Below are 15,797 nucleotides of genomic sequence, written 5' to 3' on the forward strand. Positions count from 1 at the left end.
AGCCCTGCTCTGTGAGTGACAGGGGGCAGTGCCCCAACCCCCTGATTGACCCTGCTCTATGCATGACAGGGGGTGGTGCCCAACTCCCAAATTGGCCCTACCCTGAGTGTGACTGAGGGTGGCATCGCAACCTCCCAATCCGCCCTGCTCTGTGCATGACAGGTGCGGCGCCCCAACTCCCCAATCGGCCCTGCTCTGAGCCCGACCAGGGGCTGCACCTAGGGATTGGGCCTGCCCTCTGCCACCCGGGAGCAGGCCTAAGTCAGCAGGTCATTATGTCCCGAGGGGTCCCAGACTGCTAGAGGTCACAGGCTGGGCTGAGGGGACCCGCCCCCTTCCCCGTAAGTGCACAAATTTTTGTGCACTGGGTCTCTAGTATATAAATACAAGTCTTAAAGCTATATAACAAAATGTTGACAGCAATTAGCGTAAGTAGTATGTGATTTAAAATTGTTTAAATTTATAGTTACTAATTTTCTACTGTAACTATGTTTTATTTTATCAAGAAAATATAGAGTATAGGTAGAGAAGTTATTCCTTCTGAGTCTAGCATGATAAAAAAAAACCCCACAAGTTAAGATATAGAAAAGGTAGGAAAAGTAGTGCAATCAAGAAATCATATGTCCAACCTATGAGGGAAGGCGGGGGTGAGGGGGTAAGATCAACCGAAGGACTTGTACGCATGCATATGAGCATAACCAATGGACACAGACGGGGGTGTGGTGAGGGCCTGTGCTAGAGGGTGGGGACGGCCAGGGAGAGGTCAATGAGGGAAAAAGGAAACTTATGTAATACTTTAAACAATAAAGAATTTAAATTAAGAAAAAAAATCATATATGACAGTTTCTATTCTCTTAGTATATCAGAAGAATATCTAAAAAGAGTACAGAAGGCATGAGTGGGAATTGCGGAACTTCAGCAAAGTGACAAAACTTTAAAACAGCTTTTTTAGAGAAGGAGAATGTGATCATTTCTTGAGATGGTATGTAGGTAGTAGCAGTGTTATCTGGAGAAAGAGAGATTGTAGTTTAAATTGGAAGGAAAAAAATTGGGGTAGACAGGAAGTAGATAGGATGGACAGAAAGGGGAATAGATAGAATTTCAAGGGGAGAGGAAAAGAAAGAAGGAAGAGAGAGCAAAGAGGAGATACATGATAAAGAAAATGGACCGAGAGGAAATAAATTGGGTAGTATAAAAGAGGAAGTGGGAGTAAAGGCATAGGAAAGAAGAAAAAGAAGACTGGGGAAGAAGAAAGCAGAGTGCTCTAAGAAAATATTGAGAATATGAAAGTTCATTACCAAAAAAAAAAAAAAAAAGGTTACCTAGAGACTGCAAGTATTTTGGTTAGCTAGAAATTAGTGACTGCATTTGAGGTGGTTGTACAGCGAGTAGAAATATATTATCCTTTATACCATGAGGGTTCTAGATATAACTTTGTTATTGGCACATGTAGCGTCCACAAGATGTGATGTAATATCCCGATACTAAAATATACCCTTCATATGTGTGTGGATTTATTTCATATATGTGTGTATTATAAAAGATAACATTTACTTATATTTCTTAAATAATCTAAGAATTCTTCCTGGTTTTAAAACTGAATAAAATATAGAAACACCAAGAAAAAAGGACAAGAGTGTAAAATTACAAGAAAGTTAAGCTTCAAGCTGAAATAGAAAAAAGAATGGCACTTGTGATAAAAAAGACTTCTGGAGAGCTGAGAAAAGACAGGCAAATATTATCATGCTAAATTACTCAAGACAAAAATAATAGCTAACTAGGCAGAATATTATGGAATTCCCTTTTAGAATCAGTTTTAACAGACCACATAATATATGTTTCATTACTAAATAAGCTGCACTTTGCTTTCTAACCTCAGACAGTAAAACTGAAGGCTCTGACCAAATGAGGAAGAAAAATCTATGACCCTAAGGGGATCTGCTCTTGTTTAACCTGTTAAAGTACACAGGACAAAGGCCCTCTATCATTAAATTAACACCCTCAGAACAAAGAACACACTTGGAGCTCTCCCTGGTGCTGCAATTGGCTCCAGCTGTTAAAGACTAGTTTTTCTAATTATGAATCCAAGTTTACTAATTCTTTGCTGACCACTCTGCCTAAATTCGCATTAGCCTTATTTCAGCAAACTACACACTAACCCGTGCCTCTGTAAGTATATTCTCTCAAACTTTATTAGGAAATGCGTAAAATACAGAGATAGAGCAATGGGTCTATAAAGACATTTTCTTTGTATTTTCCAATAATTTAAAAAAGTAATTAATAGCCAAAAAATAAAATCATAGTACCAAAGAATCCAAATAAAAGTGTATGTGCATACACACACACACACACACACACAAGATGCATTAGGTTAATCATATTCTATATGGTCAGCTAAATATCTCTAGCAAGTAATCTTCCTAGAAAAAATATTGACTATTGAGCTTACTTCATTTTACTGCTCTATCAACTCTTATAAAATATGTTAATCTTTAGATGTTTTTCTCCCTTTCTGCTCTATAATAGACAATTATTCCACCGCCTAAATAGTATACATTTTATTGTATACTTACACATCTTGAAAAAGTCATACTAACAATCCTTCCAGAATCTAAGCACCTACCATGAACTAAGGAGGATAACCAGAATTCCCTAAGTCACAATGTGGAAATCACCAAGAGTAAATGTTTTGAATTTAGAAAATGGCTTCTACTTATTTAGGGGGAGAGGAGGATAGAAGGTACTTTTCCATTGCACTTCAGAGTGTGCAACAAAAGGAAAGCCCACAAAGAATCAAGATAATGCAAAACTTGGTTTGAATAACTTGGGCATTCCAAAAGATACCATGATTTTAATAGAGTTTACAGTAAAAACCATATTAAATTAAGCCATTAATAAAATCATTAAGTTTGTAATGGAAACAAATATGAATAGGTTTAGAAAGGATTGTTTAAGTATAACAGAAAAAAAGAATTCTCATCAAATGTATCATTTTAGTTCAAATAGCCTATTAAGTGATTTAATTTTCCTCGGAACTGGTTGGTCCTTTGAAAAAGCGGTGATTCCTCTCATAAAGAGTTTAATCTGAGAAGTTCATCCATACAGTCAATTGTTGAAAATCTATTTCTCTAAAAATATTTACAATAAATACTATACTTCTTATACTATCTAGTGATCTAAGAATTATGTCAGAATAGTTTTGGAAATTTTTGACCATGTTTCTTATTTTTATTTGTTCCTGTTAAGACAGAGGGAAGAAGACATAACGTAAGATAACAAAACTCTTTCTTGCCTGAAAGGATGGACAAGTAAAAGGAAACTGCTGGAGAATCCTGTCCATTTCTCCTATCCCAATACCATCTTCTTTGTGGCCTAAGGTATCTTTCCAAATACTTAAGAGCTCCAAGTCTGAATACTTAATAGCTCTTAGAGCAGTCTGAACACTATTGCTTTAAGAATAAAATATTTAGGCTGATTATTGACATAACATCTACACACACACACACACACACACACAATATGCTAATTAGCCAAGCATCACGACCACTCAGGAGGAAGCTGCATCACAACTGATCAGGAGGAGGTGCGCCACAGATGGGCGGGAGGGGACCCCATGCTACCTCCACCCAAGTGGCCACGAGGAGGCTGGGGCTGGGGGCGGGCCAGAGCAGAGACACAACACACAGAGAGGCTGGGGCTGGGGCGGGCCAGAGCATAAACGCAACACACAGGAACGCCTGCCCCCACCCCAGCAGACACAACATGACTGCCAGGGGAGTGCTCAGAGCAGCCGCCCTACGGCTCGAAGCATGCCCCCACCCCAGCAGACACAACACTGCGGCCAGCTGGCACTACACGGGTCAGGCGTGGGTCCTGGCCCCCCACAGGGTGCCTCCTCACATGGCGGAAGGCAGGGCACCTTCTCGCGTGGCTGAACCTCTAGTTGTTTAATAAATCAGAACAAATTAGAATCAAAGATGACTAAGCATGTAATGTTGAAAAGCAAAAAACAAAAAAACAAAAAAAGTCCATCCTTAACCTTTCTAAATCTAAAAATTAAAATTCTTTTAAATGGTAAAAAGCTATTGTAAGAAAGTTGCTGATCTAATTCAGTGATTCTCAACTGAAGGCAATACTATACCAGGGATAGTTTCGAGAAGTGTGGAGCCATTTTTGCTTGTCACAATGACTAAAAGGACATACTGCTCATCAGGAGGCAGGAGCCAGGGATGCTAAACATGCTACAATGTACAGATAAAGATTTGTACTATCTCAAATGCCAACAGTATTCCACTGAGAAACACTGATCTCATCTATATATATAAAGAGCCAGAGTCCATAACGACCGAAAGCTCGACCTAACACTGGAAGTCAGTGCTGGGTTGCCATGGTGGTGCAGCACTGACTGCAGCTGGTGCCAGGGCAGCAACCCAGCCAGCACTGACTGTGGAGGGGGCTACGGATTAGGCCTGGAGAGAGGCCTGTAGAGAGAGAGGCAGGGTCTGATTTGCAGCCTCAGTGGCAGCTTTTGATCAGGCGTTGCCTCTCTCTTTCTCTCCAGGCTTCACCAGCAGCCTCAACTCTGTTTCTCTCCAGGCCTCCAAGGGGCTGCTGATCAGCCCCGCCTCTTTGATCAGGCCCGGAGATAGGCCTTGAGACACTGACTGGCATAGAAACCTACCAATCAGAACCAAATCTAGGTGAAGTGCCAGGAGCCAATGGCTGCCTAGGAGGAGGAGCTTTTGATGCTGACTGGCATAGAAACCAACCAATCAGAACCTAATCTGGGTGAACTACGAAGGCAGAACCTATGGTGGGACCTGAAGGGCAACAGCTGTTTGGGGTAAGGTGTAAGAAAGCAGTTCAATTTTTTAATGACCGCTTTGGCAGTATAGTGCATATGGCTGGCTATCAGTGTTTTTGTCTGCCAAGAGCATCTCCTCGTGCTGAAAAAGGCAATGCCCCGCCATTTAAGCAATTCTATCTTAGATAATCTGTCTATACTAATAAAAGGGTAATATGCTAATTAGACCAGGTCAACCAGTCATCTTCTGGACGTCTGACTTTCTTCCTGACAAAGCCATGGTGGTGGGGTACAAGGCAGAGTCAGTTGGAGGTGAGATCAGGCCAGCAGGGGAGGGCAGTTGGGGGTAACCAGGCTGGCAGGTGAGGGCAATTGGGGGTGAGATCAAGTCAGCAGGGGAGGGCAGTTAGGGGTGATCAGGCAGGCAGAGGCAGTCGGGGGCAAGATCAGGCTGGCATGGGAGGGCAGTTGGGGGCAAGATCAGGTCAGCAGGGGAGGTCAGTTAGGGGCGATCAGGCAGGCAGGCAGGTGAGTGGTTAGGAGCCAGAGGTCCCAGATTGTGAGAGGGATACCCAATTGCCAGTTTAGGCCTGATCCCTGTGGAATCGGGCCTAAACCAGCAGTCGGACATCGCCCAAGGGGTCCCCGATTGGAGAGGGTGCAGGCTGGGCTGAGGGAATCCCCCCCACCCCGTACACAAATTGGGGGTGAGATCAGGCTGGCAGGGGAGGACAGTTGGGGGCAAGGACAGGCTGGCAAGGGAGGGCACTTAGGGGTGATCAGGCAGGCAGAGGTGGTTGGGGGCGAGATCAGGCCGGCAGGGAAGAGCAGTTGGGGGAAGATAAGGCTGGCAGGGGAGGGCAGTTAGGAGCAATCAGTCAAGCAGGCACCGGCAACTAGGGGCCATCTGGCAGGCAGGCAGAGAGATTAGGGGCAATCAGGCAGGCAGGTAGAAGGGTTGGAGCACTCAGGCAGGCAGGCAAAGGCAATTAGGGGTAATCAGGCAGGCAGGCAGGCAGGTGAGTGGCTAGAAGCCAGCAGTCCCCGATCCCTATGGGATTGGGCCTAAACTGGCAATCAGACATCCCCAAGGGGTCCCCGATTGGAGAGGATGCAGGCTGGGCTGAGGGAACCCCCCCCCCTCCCCCTGTGCACGAATTTCAAGCACCGGGGCACTAGTCAACTGCAAAGGTAAACATTAAAAATTTCCCATAAATTTCCAATGAACGGGGAAATTCCCAATGAATATTTTACTCATTCTACAAAAGACCTCAAGAGTCCTAAGGCCCTGTCTCCAATGGAAATTAAAGCCCTAGAATAATTGAATTATACCATCTAGAAAATGACAATACATTATTTTATGCAGAGTTTAACAAGAAGCTGCTTCCTACAAGTATCTCTTGCCCAACCCAACCAACCAACAAACAAGATAACAAAACAAAAACCCCAAACATCCCATGATGAGTAAAGAGAGGAAGAGATGTTTGTATTAGTAACTAATTGTAGAAGAAACTTACATATTAAAATATAGTATCAACTTCTGATTACTTTGCTTCAAAGTAGTAAAAAAAAATTAAATCCCATTGTTTCCTTACAAGAAAGTATTGAAATATTAAATCATTAGAAAAAAATGCACTTTGCTAAAATTTGGATTGCCAATCAATTTACAATTTTTCAAAATTACAGTAGGGTTTGGTAAAAGAAACCACTAAAATGAACATATGCTATTTTTACTATTATTGTTCTACACATTAGACTTCTTTAAAGTAAGATAATGAAAGGACACATTAAACTGGAAGTTTCAGGTTATTTTATCAGAAAATGTGTGTGTGTGTGTGTGTGTGTGTGTGTGTGTATGTGTTTGTGTTTTAATTTTAGAATGTATTAAGAAAGCTGTCAATTTGAACAGGAGGGAAATTCTATTTTTTAAAAATAAGATCTACAGGAAATAGCCAAAAAGGCACAGAGTGCCTGTTAAGCCCCCCTACATCAAAAAGTGCCTGTAAAGACAACCTGGGAGAGACCTCATACTAACCCAGGAATGCTTCGCACGTCTTCAGAATTCCTGAATTCTAAACTTCATTATATTAAAGGCCAAAAACATTTTTTCAAACCCTGGAGGCTCCTAAAGAGGTGAATTTAGACGGTTTCAGTGTGGAATCTATGGCGACCTTTGTCTCTGCAGGAGAATAGCAGCATCTGCCAGGTGGGGTGTCCACACTCAGGCCACCAATCACAGGAGCCACCCCTGTGAAGGCTGCAACAGTGGACTGGGCTTGAAGGGGCACTGAGCAATGGCAAAAAGGCATGAGTCCCTATCCAAAGCGATCATCTGAGTTTTGACTCATGTTTTTCTTTGAGGCAAAACTTCAAGGATGATGGATTGAATTTAGAATGAACATTCTGGAATAAGAATGGATGACACACATCATAGTACTGTTTTCAAGTTCAGTAACTTTAAAAAGTAGGTGGCTTTTATACAAATGTCTCCTAGTAGACCACCCAGCCTCTGTAACAGCAGGAAGTTCACCAGGAAGGAAGGGCTGCACAGAAACCTCAGGTGAGACTCTTCACTACAGAGCTGCTTGTCGTTGGGACTGGCTAATAATACTGATCTAGGTCATAAAATTAGTATCTCATGATAAATATTTTTACTGTGAAGACTGCATATTTAAAGACACAATGGCATTTTAAAATCCAGTAAGTCGTGACTTCAGGATGTAAACAAAGCTGCAAACTAGAAGCTTCTCAAAATTCCTCCTCGTCTTCTTTAATTTCAGAAATTCTGTCTATAGATTTAAGGATTTCGGCAATAGGTTCAGCGTTTCAGCTCCAGAAACCAGCTGCTTTGTGGGGGCTGTGTGGGTTGCTCATGACCATGTGGGGGTCCTGCAAGGCCACATCCGTGTTCTGCTTGATCATCGTAAGAGTGGTGGCCTGGCCCGGCTTCCCTCTCGCGCTTGAAGTTGGAAACCTGTGCCTGGAGCAAGTTTTATGTTTCATGACTTGATTTTCTGCATGTTTGGTCATCAGTTCCAGGTTCTGCTTCATCTGCTGACCCACGGATTCCAGGTCGTGGTAGTAACTCTCCTTGATTTTTTTCTTATAATTTTCACTCAAGCATCCTCATCATTTTGGTTTGCGTCTCAGAGAAGCTCTGAACCTCAGTTAGCTTTCTTAGCTTAAAATTCTCATCTTTCAGTGCTTTGTAACTTATCTGCAGCGTTGGAAGGTGCCTGTCCCTGAGATTCTCCAAAGGCTGCAAAGTCTATGCTGGGGCTCCCCACTGGAGAGACATGAGAGTCAGAGTCATTCAGCGTCCATGGGGGTAGGAACTCGGCCCTCCAGTGAAAAATGACTGCTGGTGTTCCTGGCCGAAGTCCAGGGTTGGGAGGTCGGAAGCTGCAGTGTAGTCCCAGTGAGTGCCTCATGGTTTCCTTTGAATGAAATCTGCTGTGTTGGCTGTCATTTTTCAAAAGGCTGAGGTTTTTGGTTTTTGGAAACTCATGGATTTGCCTCTTCGAGATCTCCAAGTTTATCTTTTCCAAAATGTGTCTCCTGGGTCCCTGATGCATCTTGCTTTTAGTGCACTTCCTCTTTCTGTGCAGACAAAATCCTCTGGAATAACTAGGCTGCTGGCCCAGGACAGCCAGGTAATGCCTGGGCAGCCTGTAGCCGGCCATCGCAGCAGGCCTGGGGGTGTCCCCTTCCTAGCCCAGCAGCCTGGCTGTGGCCCCAGGCCAAATGCCTTCTACTGCCAGAGATCCCGCTCCCATTACCTGCAGCTGGGCCACCACTCCCAGCCTCTCACTGAGGCTTCTGCTCCAGAAAATGTTAATTGAAGTATAAATGAAAAAATTTGAAGGGGTGTGTGTGCTTAAAGAAACACCAATCTGAAATTGCATTTTATTTCCAAAAATGGCATAACAGGTCATTTAGATCAATGCTCCCTCCTACTGAGAACCAGGAAATCTGAAAAATAATATATTCATTTTTTAAGTTGCTCAAAGGCATTAAAAAATGAGAATATAGAGAAAATTTATGGGATTAAGAGATAAGATAGAAATCCAGAATGGGAAATTTAGCATGAGGGTTCATGTTTGCTCTGAGGGAATTGTAGAAAAGTGGGTTTGAGGCTAAAAAGTATGTTTGACAGCTAGAAAGCCTAGGGAGAAAAAAAAAACTATTTTTTTAATTTTTTTAAAAAATATATTTTATTGATTTTTTTACAGAGAGGAAGGGAGAGGGATAGAGAGTTAGAAACATCGATGAGAGAGAAACATTGACCAGCTGCCTCCTGCACTCCTCCTACTGGGGATGTGCCTGCAACCAAGGTACATGCCCTTGACTGGAATTGAACCCGGGACCCTTGAGTCCGCAGGCTGACGCTCTATCCACAGAGCCAAACCAGTTAGGGCAAAGAAACAACCATTTTTTATTGTGGCCCTGAAAAATTCCACTGTAGTAGTAAGGTAAACAGTAAAAGAACTGACTGATTTGGAGTCATCTAGGTAGCTCAGAAAATTCTAATCCCTGAAATTGGATTAAAGTGATCCTAGACTGCTAATGCTCCCCTGAGTACTGTCACAAGTAAACTATTCAAAATAAATTCTGAAGAAAAAAAATATAACCCCAGGTCTCAAATTAAGTCTGATTTTAAGAAATCTATACTTGATTTTTCCCATGTAAAATTACTTAAAACCAACGATAAAAAAAATTTAGTAAAGACAGTAAGAAGAAAAATAGGACAGAGTTTCTTAGAAGTAGTAAGATAAAGACATTCAAGCATTCATCAGAAACAATGGGAAGTAGAGGTAATAAAATGAAATTTTTCATTGTGTTTTAAGAAAATTGCTGCCAATTTAAAATTTGATAACCAAAAGCTAAATTTAATAATAATTCTATTTATAAATATCCATCAACTCTTGCCAGCCATATTACTTTGAATAGCAGAGATGAATTACATAATAATTCACCTATATTTACACTTCACCTATATAAAAATTAGGGGAAAGAGACTTTTGAGATTAAATCCCAAATTTAATCCAAATAAAAATTCCTATATTTTTTTCAAACTAAAAGAACGTGACACAGTGAATCGATATGACACAAAAACATGTAATCAAAGTTATGGAATGATAAGAAAAAAAAGGTAGAAACAATCATCTTGTTTCCATCTCCTTTGCAATGTCTGTCTTATTGCTTCAAAACAAATATGGTGGTGGTCAGAATAGAGGAAAATGTTAACTCAGCTAAACTGAATTCATCCAGTCAGTAATTTTTCCTGTCTGTATCATTTCCACTAAATTGTATATCTTACTGATACTCTATGAAATTGATTTTCAACCTGTGTGCCACAAGAATTTTTAAAACATGCAATACCTGGCTATTTAGTCAGGGGTATTGACCTCTTTTCACCCTTAGATTGTCAAATGTTGTCCAGTATGAATGAATGAAAATTATACCTTTTTAAAATATTTTTTTGGTGTAATGCAGAATTTTAGTAAATTGTTTAAGTGTGCTATGAGATGAAAAAGGTTGAAAATTGCTTCTCTCTGGTAACAAGGGGGAAGGGCAGTAACATTCTGAACACACAGTTGGTGGTCAATAAATGCTTGCTGAGTACACAAATTATGTTTTAAAGTTTATTTTCTAGATTTAAAAATCTCCCATTTCTCTAGTTTTTCTTCATGTAGTTTAATATGCAAACTTTGATCCTCTTTGGATTCATTAGAAACTCCCCTGATAACATTTTCGTTCTCCCCAAATTAGATCATGTATCAGCACTGGGGGATCTAAATTTAAGCTATCACAAACACAAAATAAATGTACTGAGAAATTCTGGTATTTTTATTCTCCAATAAATATAAATACTATAGATAAATACATGCATACTTCCATAAACAGAATAGTGTCAATGGTGTAACCCATTGCCTAACAATAATACATACAAGTAGAAACAAGTAGAAATAAGGTATTGCTTTATACTTTCTATTTTAATTAAATACTAGAGGCTCTTGGTGGGGAAGGGGTCCCCTCAATCCAGCCTGCACTGTCTCGCAGTCCAGGATCACTCGGGGAATGTCTACCTGCGACTTTTGGCCACTCCCAGGGGGATCAGACCTAAGCTGGCAGTCAAATATCCTTCTGGCAGCCCGGGAGCTCATGCCAACCGCTGCACTTGCAGCCATCAGCCCAGCTTGTGGCTGAGTGGAGTTCCCCCTGTGGGAGCACACTGACCATGAGGAGGCAGCTCCTGTGTTGAGTGTCTGCCCTCTGGTGGTCAGTGCATGTCATAGCGACCAGTCATAAGCATAATTCTTTTTCTCTTCCTTTCCTTAAGATCACCCAGCAAGGTGGCTACTAAAAATGACCAGCAATAAAATAAAATATCCACATACAGCATACAAAAATATCATTATTTTCATTTTCAAATGAAAATCTTTCAAAGGTTCTTGAGAAAATAGTTACTAGCAAAATATAAACTCTTAATACATCTAAAGAATTTGTTCATAAACCACCAAATGCTAAACTATAAAACAATTTTACAAGTATATTTGTTTCATTCTAGAAGAACTCTATATTAAATACTAAAATTGTTTATCTATTTATATTACTACATACACAGATGTGTAGATAGACAGACACACACACATATATACTTGTGCACCTGCACAATTATGCACTAGGGCGGCATTTCATAAAATGGGAAGAAGAAATTATTTGGGATGACAGAAGGTCAAGGCAAAAAATGAACAGATTTGTTCTCTTTACTTTCAAATACAGTTATTTAAGTAATAAAGGATCTAACATAAAGAAAAATATTAAGGAAATAAGAGTAAAAGCGATATAATAAAAAAGCAGATGCAATTCTTCCCAGTAACAAAACCCTCAAATTTTCACTGGGCACATGCCATCAGAAAAAAGAATACATTTCACAGGCTTCTCATATCTAGGTATGGCCATGTGCCTAAATTCTGGACAGTTTAAGATCTAAACAAAGTTACCTATGACAGCTTCCAGAAACCTTTCTTAAACGAGAACTAGCATTTGTCCTCTCAGTCTTCCTCTTCTTCACTCCTTTTTCATTCCTCCTGACTAGAATACAGATGATGGTTGAAACTAAAGAAGCCATCTAGGTTTGTAAGGTGACATTGGCAATGAAGGCTTATGCATAGCAGAATAATGAGATAAAAGGAACCTGGCTTCCTGAATACTCTGTTTAACAGAACTACTACTACTACTATTATAGTCCTTTTTCACCTACTTCCAGACTTTTAAGTGATGCCAAAATAAACTATATTTTTTAAATCACTGTTATTGGATGTCTCTGTTATTTTAATCCAAATCTAACCTTAACTGCAAAATATGAAAAATATTGTCAAAAAGGTATGTGAATGATTGAAGTTGGAAAACAATGAACTAAGGCACTGGAGTCCTCAGGATAAATTACTGTCAGTTAGTCTCTAGAATTTATCAAGCGATCCACAAATCTCTAGCAGTTTGAGAGGGAAAAGCAGATTTGTACATATATATTATAAATTTGTAATGTAAAATTATTATTTCCACAGAAATCATATTATAGTTCTTAAAGGTTGGACACCTTACAAGAACTAACATTCAGTTCATCTGGACTATATTCAGAGTTTAAAATGGCCATCCAAAAAGCAACTCACTGAAGTGTAAAAATGTTTCTGAAAACAGTACCAAACACCACTACAGATTGAGATAATTAATGTGATAGTGAATGACTCCAGTGATAGAGAATATGAATATTGTTGATACATACAAATCTGTAAGTCTGATGATTTCACACACATCAAAAAAGAAAAGCACAAAACAGAAGGTACAATCACTGTCATGTATTAGATAACATTTAACTGACTTTCATATGTCCCTAGAGCTCACTGTGTGGTCAAAATAAGATTTTAACAAATGGTGATATAAGGCTGCTAAAACCCTTCAGTACCTTCAAACAAAACAGTGACCTCTTTTTTTTAAATCTTTATTGTTGAAAGTACTACAGATGTCCCTTCTTTTCCCCAATTGACCCCTTCTAGCCTGCCCCTACCCCCCCCCTCGCCCAATAGTGACCTCTTTGATAAATGAATTTCAACAAAACAACTTCCCACCCAAATCCTTTCCAAATGGAAATTAGCAAATTTTGTCCAAAAAAATTGAGGACAAACCAAGATTAAAGAACTTTTAAGTTATACTCCTCAGCACAGAAACAAGCACAATTTACTCAATTGCCAGGAAGCTTATAAACTAAGCACAAACCACTTCACAAATTTTATGATTGGGAAAAGTCAGAAGAAACTATGGGCAAAAATCTATCAAATTACAATGCATAGTGTCATATAGTATCAGTGACATGATTTGGAAAAACAACTACTATCCCAAATGCATATCTTCACATTGATACACAAGGTATGAATCAACTCAATACACAGAGAACTGTTTATGAAAGAGAAATACTCAACACATTTCAAATCCATATAGTGTTGAATATTTCTTTACTTTGTTTAGCAGGCTGAACACCATTTAACTTTTTTTAAAATATATTTTTATTGATTTTAGAGAGGGACAGAGAGGGAGGGAGATAGAAACATCAATGATGAGAGATAATCATTGACTGGCCGCCTCCTGCACGTCCCCTACTGGGAATTGAGCCTACAACCTGGTCATGAGCACCCTTGACCAGTATGAAACCCAGGACCCTCCAGTCCATAGGCCAACGCTCTATCCACTGAGCCAAACCAGCTAGGGCAGGCTGAACACCGTTTTAATCGAACATTATCCTCAAGTACATCCAGGAAACTACACATGAATTTAGTTCCACAATCTACTTTCTTTCATAGGATCAATTAGAAGCTAACAATATGGCTTTAAAAATTATTAACATTCTCAGCCAGTGTGGCTCTCAGTGGCTGAGCGTGAACCCTTAAACCAAGAAGCCACTTGGGGGCATGCAGAAGGCAGTCGATGGATGTTAATCTCCCATCAATGATTATATCTCTCACTCTTCCCTCCACTCTCTCTAAAAAATCAATAAAAATATATTTTTAAAAATTAACATAAAACTCATGTAACATAAAATTAAGCATTTTAAGTAAACAATGCAGTGATATTTACAACAATCCCAACACTACACACTATTGCCTCTAATTCTAAAATATTTATTACCAGAGGAAACACTGCATCCATTAAACAGTCACTACAATTCCCCTTTTACCCCTGCCCCTGGCAACCACTAATCTGCTTTCTATCTCTATGGATTTGCCTATTCTGGATTCTTAACATATTGCGTACCACATAGAAATCTCTAAGACATACGCCAGGGACCACACGTTTTTGGGCAAACTGCACGTTATTTAAATCATCATAATGCACTTAGGTGTTGTTTTTCAATAATTACAGCATTTTTATTTACAAAAACAATTAAACAATTAAACAATTAAAGGTCCTAGTACTTTTTGAACGTATGGTACTGCGTAAAACATTTTCCTCTATGAAGAGGGACCAAACAAAATTTACATAAGTATCTAGATTCGCTCCTTTTTCCATGGGAATAAAGAAAACACTCGTGAGCGGTCCTTAACAGATGGCGCGCGAAACACGAGCAAACTCCTGAGCGGTACGAAATGTGTTAATATAACTCAAGTCATACAACATATGACCATTTGTATCTGGCTTCTTAGGCATGTTTTCAAGATTCATCCATGCTGCAGCATGTTATCAGCACATTCCATTTTATGGTCAAACTAGAGGGCCAGTGCACAAAATTCATTCATACATGGGTAGGGTCCCTAATGGCAGCCGGCTGCCGGCCAGGGCCTCCCGTTTCTCCACACCACTCCCTGGTGGTCAATGCAGATCATAGCAAGTGACCAAACTCCTGGTTGGTTGAACTCCCCAGGGGACACTTTGCATGTTAGGCTTATATATATATATATATTAGAGGTATGGTGCACAGAATTCATGCACAGGGGGAGGGGTTGTGTCCCTCAGCCCAGCCTGCACCCTCTTGACTCTGGGAACCATCAAGGGATGTCCGACTGCCCGTTTAAGCCCGATCCCATGGGCACTCGGAAATCCCTCTCACAATTCAGGACTGCTGGCTCCTCTGGTTCTCCCCAACTGCCCTCCCCTGTTGGCCCAGTCACCCTAACTTCCCTCCCTTGCCAGCCTGGTCACCCATAACTGCACTCCCCTCCTAGCCTGGTTGCCCCCCAATGCCCTCCCCTGCAGGCCTGATCCCCTCAATTGCCCTCCCCTGCAGGCCTGGTTCCCCCCCAACTGCCCTCCCCTGCCGGCCTGGGTACCCCCAACTGCCCTCCTCTGCCAACCTGGTCACCTCTAACTGCCCTCTCCTGGTGGCCTGATCACCCACAACTGCCCTCCCCTGCCAGCCATCTTTGACCACATGGGGCAGCCATCTTGTGTGTTGGAGTGATGGTCAATTTGCTTATTACCTGTTTATTAGATAGAACATGGTAATATTCCATTGTATGTTTTACCATATTTTGTTTATTCATTCATCAGTTGATGGACATTTGAGTTATTTACACCTCTTAGCTGTTGTGAATAGTGCTCCTACGCACATTTGTGAACAAACTGTTTGAATATTTGTTTTCAATTTTTATGGGTGCTACCTAGGAGTGGGATTGCTGAGTCATTGGGTAATTATTTCTGTTTAACTTTTTGAGGAACTGTAAAACTTTTTCTACAGTGACTGAACAAAATGCTTCTTGATCTCAAATCTCTATTGAAGAAAATAGTGAAAACAGTAAATCTGATCAACTTTGATCATTCAGTATACATTATGCCAGAATTGTTTTAATAAAATGGCAATGAATAAAAGAATTTGCTTTTGGGAGGAGAACCAAGATGGCGGCATAGGTTAACGCCGGAGTTTGCCGCCTCGAACAACCATTTCAAAAGTGAAACTAAAAGACGGAAGGGATGGGAATTTGTGACTAGATCACCCTGG

At 40.5% G+C, this 15,797-nt stretch overlaps 1 protein-coding gene and 1 pseudogene across 2 annotated transcripts in view; both read right to left on the reverse strand.

Moving 5' to 3' along the window:
• The window catches only part of ARID2 (AT-rich interaction domain 2), a 190,179-nt gene that overhangs the window by 108,670 nt on the left and 65,712 nt on the right, over window positions 1-15,797 (reverse strand). The window lies entirely within an intron of this gene.
• LOC102769164 lies at window positions 7,553-8,487 on the reverse strand (annotated as a pseudogene).

Source organism: Myotis davidii, unplaced genomic scaffold, assembly GCF_000327345.1.
Source record: "Myotis davidii unplaced genomic scaffold, ASM32734v1 scaffold290, whole genome shotgun sequence".
Lineage (NCBI taxonomy): Eukaryota > Metazoa > Chordata > Mammalia > Chiroptera > Vespertilionidae > Myotis > Myotis davidii.